General features: G+C 36.3%; 1 protein-coding gene across 2 annotated transcripts in view; it reads left to right on the top strand.

Annotated features, from left to right (window-relative positions):
* Positions 1–8,045, top strand: part of NRCAM (neuronal cell adhesion molecule) — a 211,018-nt gene that overhangs the window by 22,453 nt on the left and 180,520 nt on the right. The gene's annotated exons all lie outside the window — the stretch shown is intronic.

The raw sequence follows: 8,045 nt of genomic DNA, 5'->3' as shown, positions 1-8,045 counted from the left end.
GTCTCAACAGTTCCTTCTTATTTATCTTTGGATATAGTTGTTCCCAGTATAAAAATGCTATGGAAGATAACGCATTTTGATCTCGAATAGTGAAATCTTTAGCCTCTTGACCAAGGTTTACTTAGTGATCTCCCAGGCTTCATGCTAAGACAACAAAGGATCTTTATGGTTTAGTTTGGTGTGATCCAATGAATTGAGTCAGATAGGTCTTGGTTTGAATTCCAGCTCTGTAACTGTTTAGTTAAATCCAGCTATTTAGTTTTAGGAGACTAAAACTTGGAGAGTAATAAGTAACTTTAATAAGTAACTTGACCGAAGAGGTAGAGTTAAGATTTAAATTCAGATTATCTGAGTGTGGCACTGGCAAAACTTGGTTTAGAAAGCATATGTATTCATATATAACTTTTAAAAATAAGCAGATATTCAGAATATGTGATTTTGCAACACATTTACATTAGTGACTTAAAGGCAGGGTTATAAAACTTATATGTAAATTGTCTAAAATATAATTCTGTCTATTCTTTTAGTAACCAGAAAATTAGACAAAATCCTGAATCTGATATGTATATGCTTAAAATCTTTGTACATTATTTAAACATCCAACAATTTTTATCCCCTCCCCTAAAAAACACCCTGCAAATAACCAAAGAAAGTATGTATTCACGAAAGAAAATTAAATCATCTCTGAATTGGGAAAATGAGATATTTAAATTTGAAATGATTATAATTTTTGTAGCACTCTTTTATCCACAGCTTCAGAATTCAGGCCTTTCGTTTCTATAATTGAGAAGATGCTATTTGTATGATTTAGCTGTTTGATTTTCATTCTGAATATGTATTTGTCTGAGTACAAAAAAGAAGAATAAATTAATAATTCATAAACTAAAAAGCATTTTTATATTATCCAATTTGATCCTAAAGACAACTCTATGAGATAAGTAGGACTGTGCTGAGAAATCTAACATTTGAGAGGTTGAGGTACCGGGAAATGTAATGGTCTAGAGCTGGCCGTTGAATGAGTCAACCTAATTTTAAATCTAACGTTTGCCACAGTTCTTTAAAATGCAAATAATCTTTAAATCTTTAAAATGTAGTTAATAATACCTGCTTCTTGACTTGATTATGAGGACTACATAAAATAATATATGTCAGATGGTAAGTTTTCAGGCAGACACAAGGGCAGTATGTGTAGGGTCTCTTCACAGATTCCAGGGGTGGGGAACCTCTTTTCTGTTAAGGGCCATTTGGATATTTATAACATCATTCAAGGGCCATACAAAATTATGAACTTAAAAATTAGCCTGCTATATTTGGTTAAACAGTTAATTAACTCACCCCTGCTTGGCAAGAAGGCCAGACCAAATGACTTCATGGGCTTTATATGGCCCGCGGGCCGGACGTTTCCCACCCCTCCAGCACCATAAGCACTGAGAGGTACTGCTTTTAGCTCAGGGTGAGCCAGGGACTGGCTTCTTTCACTTAGCATAATGTTTTCAAGGCTCATTCATGTTGTAACATGTATTAACTACATGACTAAATAATATGCCATTGTGTGGATCACCACACAATGTTTATTCATTCATTGGTTGATGGATATTTGGGTTGGTTTCACATTTTAGCTATGATTTGAATAATATTCCTCTGAACATTTGTGGGCAGGTTTTTATGTGGATATGTATTTTTAATTCTCTTGGTCTTTACCTAGGAGGGGAATTTCTGGATCACATGGTTAGTTTATGTTTAACATTTTGAAGAACAGCCAAACTCTGTATCAAAGTGGCCTCATTATTTTACAGTTCAACCAGCAATGTATGATGATTCTAATGTCCACTTCCTCATCAACACTTGTTATTGCCTGTCTTTTTTATTACAGCCATCCTAAGTAGATGTGAAGTGCTATCTCACTGCGATTTTGATTTGCATTTCCCTAATGACTAATGATGTTGGGCATCTTTTCATGTGCTCATTGCCATTTGTGTAAAGTTTTTGGAAAAATGTCTATTCAAATCCTTTGCCCACTTAAAAAGTTTTTATTCATTTAAACAGTTTTAGATTTACAGAAAAATTGCTCAGATTGTGCAGAGAATTCCCTTAAACACCACAACCAGTTTCCCTATTATTAACATCTCACATAAGTATGGTACTCAAGGTACAATTAATGAGCCAATATTGATGCACTATTATTAACTTTATACTTATTTAGATTTTTTTGGATTTTTCCCTGATGTTGCCTTTCTGTTCCAGGATCTCATCTCGGATATCACACCACATGTAGTCGTCATATCTCTATAGGCTCCTCTTTACTGTGACAGTTTCTTAAACTTTTCTTGTTTTTAATGATTTTAACAGTTTTGAGGAGTACTGGTCAGAAATTTTATTAAATGCCATTCTTCTGGAATATTTTGGATTTTTTCCCATGATTAGACTGGAGTTACGGTTTTTTGGGTGGAAGATCACAGTGCTATAGTATGATTTTCATAATATATCAAGGGTACATACTATCAACGTGTCTAATATGTTGATGTTGACCTTGAACACCTGATGCGGTAGTGTTTGCCAGGTTTCTCCATTATAAAGTCACTCTTCCCTCACCCTTTCCATAGTCTAATAGCCACTATGAGCAGCTCATCTTTAAGAAGTAGGGAGATAGGCTCCATCTCCTCGAGAATGGAGCACCTTCATAAATTAATTGGAATCCTTCTGCAAAGAGATTTGTCTCTTTCTATTCATTTAAAAAATTTTTCAATTATTTATTTATATTGGTATGTGATATTTATTTCACACTTTGGGTTATAATCTAATAATACTTTATTTATCTTATTCCAGTTTGGGCTATTGGGAGCTCTTACATTTGGTTCCTGTGTCCCTTTGAGATGGGTCTATCATGGTGGCTTTTTATAACCACTTCCTTCCTTTCTGGCACCACTAGGTCCTCCAGGCTCATCTTATATATTTCCTTCCCTAGTCCTAGCATCAGCCATTTTCCAAGGAGTACTGATCCCTTTTATTAGAAAATGACATTAGAAACCAAGCTGTGGTCACGAGGTGTGCTCATTGCTAGTAGGGTGTCCTTGCTTCTAGGCCTGACAGAGCAAGGAAGTATATAGCACATATAATAACCTGTGTTATACACATATTCCTGTACATAGAGGAATATGTAACCATCTGTATCTATATTAAGCTAAACATGAGTTCATACTAATGTCTCCCACTCTAATCCATTACCACAGATCACTCCCAGGGGTGGGCAAACTTTTTGACTCGAGGGCCACAATGGGTTCTTAAACTGGACCAGAGGGCCGGAACAAAAGCATGGATGGAGTGTTTGTGTGAACTAATATAAACTCAAAGTAAACATCATTACATAAAAGGGTACGGTCTTTTTTTTTTTTTTAGTTTTATTCATTTCAAACAGGCCGGATCCGGCCCGCGGGCCGTAGTTTGCCCACGGCTGCTCTAGTCTCTTCTCCTTGCTTATCTGTAAACTTACACCTATGGCTTCTACCATCAACTATACATTTACTTAATTGTCTAAGTCATATATATATATCAGAGATAACTTTCTCAATAGTATAGTACTAATGTACAGTTTCTTTTGCCTTTAGTTTGATAGGCGCCACATGTTTCCAAAGTCAATTTAGCTTAGCACCCTTTTTCTGCTCCCACGTCAATGAGGTTGTTTTACACATTTGTAATGCCGTTATATTGTTTTGTCATATTCTGCATTTCATTCTAGAATTCAACTGACTTCCTAAATGATTTTTTAAAATTTGCATACGTTAAGATTCACTCTTTATAAAATAAAGTTCAGTGGGTTTTGACAAATGAATAATGTCATGTATGCTAACTACAATTACAGTATCATAGAAAATAGCTTTACTAACTTAAAAAAGTTCTTGTGTTTTACTTATTCAACCCTTTTGCTTCTTCTCAAACCCTTGGCATCTATTGGTCTTTTTGTCTTTCTAGTTTTGCCTTTAGAGAATATCATATAATTGCAATGTAGGTAGCCTCTTCACACTGGCTTCTTTCACTTAGCAATATGCATTTTAAATTCATCCCTTTTCATAGCTTAATAGTTTATTTCTTTTTATCACTAAATACTATTCTATTGTATAGGATTTGCTTATCTAGTGATATTGAAGGATACCTTGATTGCTTCCAGTTTTTGATGATTATGAATACATTTGCTATAAACATCTGTATGCAGGTTTTTATGTTGGCATAAGTTTTCAGCTCAATTGCATAATACCTAGCAGCATGATTGCTGAATCACATGGTAAGACTATGTTTAGCTTTGTAAAAACCTGCCAAACTGTCATTTTGCATTCTCATTAGCAACGAGTGAGAGTCTTTGTTGCTCTGCATCTTCACCAGCATTTGGTACTATCAACGTTTTGGATTTCAGTTATGCTAATAGGTGTATATAGCATCTTATTATAGTTATAATTTGCAGTTCTCCAGCAACAAATAATGTTGAACATTTTTTTATGTCTACTTTATATCTGTATGTTTTCTTTGGTGAGGTGCCTGGTCAGATCTTTTGCTCATTTTAAGATTGGGTTATTTGTCTTTTTGTTGTTAAGTTGTAACAGTTATTTATATATTCTCGTATGTAATGCCCTTGTCAGATATATGATTTACAAATATTTTTTCCTATTGTGTGAGTCTTTCACTTTTTGATTTTGTCCTTTGAAACACAAACATTTTTACTATTGATGAACTCCAATTGTTTTACTTTTGTCACTTGTATTTTTGGGATATCTAAGAAAGTATTTTCTAATCTATATTTTATCCTAATAGTCTTATAGTTTTAGCTCTTAGGTGTGTTATCCATTTTGAATTAATTTTTGTATATGGCTTGAAGTAGGAGTCCAGCTTCATTCTTTTGCAATGCATGTGTTCACTTACCCCAGCACCATTTGTTAAAAAGGCTATTCTTTCCCCCGCGGAATTGTTCTGGTACCCTTGTCAAAAGTCAATTGATCATAAATGTAAGGGTTTGTTTCTGGACTCTCAGTTCTGTTTCATCAATCTATATGTCTGTCTTCATGCTAGTATCACTGTTTTAATTAATGCAACTTGGTAATACGTTTTGAAATCAGCTATATGAGTTACTCACCTTTGTTCTGCCTTTCAACAATTGTTTTGGCTATTCTAGATCCCTTGCATTTCCATGTGAGATTTACAAGTATTTTAATCTTTGAAATTTATAGTTTTAATTGTTTTCTTCTTTTCTACCCTTCCACGCAGCATTAATGTATATTTGGTCCTGCCCTTTCTTCCCAATGACTTACTTGGGCCCCTTTCTGTGGACCAATCAACTAGCTGTTAATTAATCCTATTGGAAATATCAGCTGATTAAATCTGGGCCTTGCAGTGATTTTACCCAGGGAGGATTTGTTTATAGTGATATTTGGCTTTTTTTTTCTTCCCCACTTTTTCTTCTCTAATTAGTGGAAAGTCTGTAGTCCTCCACCTACCCCAATATCAGTTTAATTCAATTTCTTCATACATTTCTATAGATCCCACTTCCGTCAAATATGCTGCTAAAATTATTTCCCTATATTCAGAAAATTCTATACATTAGGGCAAGATTAATTATTCAAAGTATAGTTATGATCACATTATTTTTCCTGTTTAAAAAGGTTTTGAGACATGGATGAATCTCAGAAACATTATGTTGAGTTAAGAAGGCACACACAAAAGAGTACCTATTGAATGACTGCATTTTCATGAAGTCCAAGACAAGGCAAAGCTAATCAATGGGAGTAAAATTAAAAACATTGGTTGCCACTGGGAGGATAGGAAGGGAATAAATTTGAATGAGACAAGAGGGAATTTTCTAGGGTAGTTGGGTTACGTGTTACATGGGTCTAGACTTTTGTCACAACTCATTGAACTGGACAGTGAAGATCTGTGCATTTTCTGTATAGAATTATATACTTCAGTTTTTCTAAAGTAAAAGATAAAATATAAACTTTTAACGACTCCCCATTGCCTTTAGCTCAGACACCTTCATTTGTCATTTAGGGTCTTTGAAAATACGATGTCTACCTAATTTTCCAAGTTTCTCTTCCAGGCCCTGTGACCCAGCAAAATAGAATTGTCTCTCTTCTTCACATGCACTGTGTTTTTCCACTTTTGTGTCTTTGCTCTCACTTTACCCTCAGTAATGAATGTCTTGCAATAGCTCATTGCCAATCACCATTGGCAAAATTATCTTTCCTCAAATTCCATGTCAAAAGCCATCCCTTTTATAAACACCTACCCTCATAGCATTTTGTATTTCTCTTATGGCATTCTTGACTTTTCCTTGATTTTAGTGTAATTATTTATATTGCTATGCTTATAGGTGCCTGACACTGTTTATGAACATCCTATTTCTACTTCAGCCCATAGGTTCCATGAAAGGCAAGACTTACATTTGCCTCATTTCTATAACCCACAGGACCTAGAAAAACATTTATTGAATAGATGGATGAATAGATGGAGATGGACTGATAGATAGAAAGATGGATGGATGAGCTAATTGGAAGGGATGGACAGGGGTGAATATTGGGAAGGAGTAGCCATCTCAGCATCTTTCAAAACCTCTAACATACCCTGCGACCTACTTGTCAGGTATAATGAATGAGATGAAATATGACAAAAGATAAATACAATTTTGATAGCTCTTAGCCAAGTCCTGAGCTTATAAACGTATCCATGCAAATATGGAAAACATGACAGCTCCTGGAATGATTTTTAAACAGTTTTGTGCAGTCATTTTCTCCATTATAATCCTCCAGCTCCTAGGGGTTATGATGTCCTCATCCTGGCAGTGCCTTCAGACTTTGTCCTCAGGCAGTAATTCCCAACCAAGGCATCTGGCACATTGATGGGCCCAGGGGCGACACTTAGTTGGTTTTGCTAATAGGGCAAACAAGCTCCCCTTGACAAGAGGCAGTGATTTACAATGCTCAGGGAGTTTGCGGAAGCTGAAGCAAGCAAAGATCTGGCAGTTATACAGTCATTGGACATGAAAGCCTGGCTCAGGCTCAAGAGGTGCAAGCTTTCAAGAGGGGCTGGTGCATCATGGGTCCTGGGAATCTGTATGTGAGTGGGAATGCAACATCACCTGTCACTGGCAAACCTTCCATACACAGTCATTGGACATGAAAGCCTGGCTCAGGCTCAAGAGATGCAAGCTTTCAAGAGGGGCTGGTGCATCATGGTCCTGGGAATCTGTATGTGAGTGGGAACGCAACATCACCTGTCACTGGCAAACCTTCCATACGAAACTTAACAAACCAAAGCCAACATCTTCCTCCTCCCCCTTTAAAACTGTATTTCATGACCCTGGCCAGTGTGGCTCAGTTCACCTTTTTGATTCCTGGTCAAGGCATATACCCAGGTTGCGTGTTTGATGCATGAGAGAGGCAACCAGTTAATGTTTCTCTCCCACATCCATGTTTCTCTCTCTCCCCCCCCTCTAAAATCAATTAAAATTTATTTTATGGAGGAATCCGGGAAAGGTGGTGGGAAGCTTTTAAGCCCTTAAAAAGAAAGAGTAGCCAAAGAATATTTGGCAGGAAAAGGAGTATTTATGACTTTCAGCATGAGCTTATAAAGATTTCATTTATATTTTTTCCTGAGATTTTACATACAATCTGTCAAGACAAGCCAGTTCTTTATGGCTTCCCACCATTCCCTGGCATACCTATTCTTTTCATGGGTCAGGAGGACCTTGATAGCAAAAGGAATAATGTTTTAGCCTCATTTTTGATAGCAAAAGGAATAATGTTTTAGCTTCATTCTTTTACTTCCCAAATAGGCCACATTAGCAGGGGCCGGGGGGGGGGGGGACTAGAGAAATTTGAATGTTTGTTCAAAATCTCAGAATACTTGTATATGCTTTAATCAATAGAGGAGGTGCATTTATTGACAGCAAGAGAAAGAAGAATGAGCCCCTCCACTCCTGTAGTATGGCTAATTATACATATATATATATATACTAGAGGCCTGGTGCACAAAAATTTGTGCACTCGGGGGGCGGGGGGAGG

The sequence above is a fragment of the Myotis brandtii genome, unplaced genomic scaffold, assembly GCF_000412655.1.
Source record: "Myotis brandtii unplaced genomic scaffold, ASM41265v1 scaffold1186, whole genome shotgun sequence".
NCBI classification, from domain to species: Eukaryota; Metazoa; Chordata; class Mammalia; order Chiroptera; family Vespertilionidae; genus Myotis; species Myotis brandtii.
Note: the sequence above shows the minus strand (reverse complement) of the source record. Positions and strands in the feature narration are given on the sequence as shown.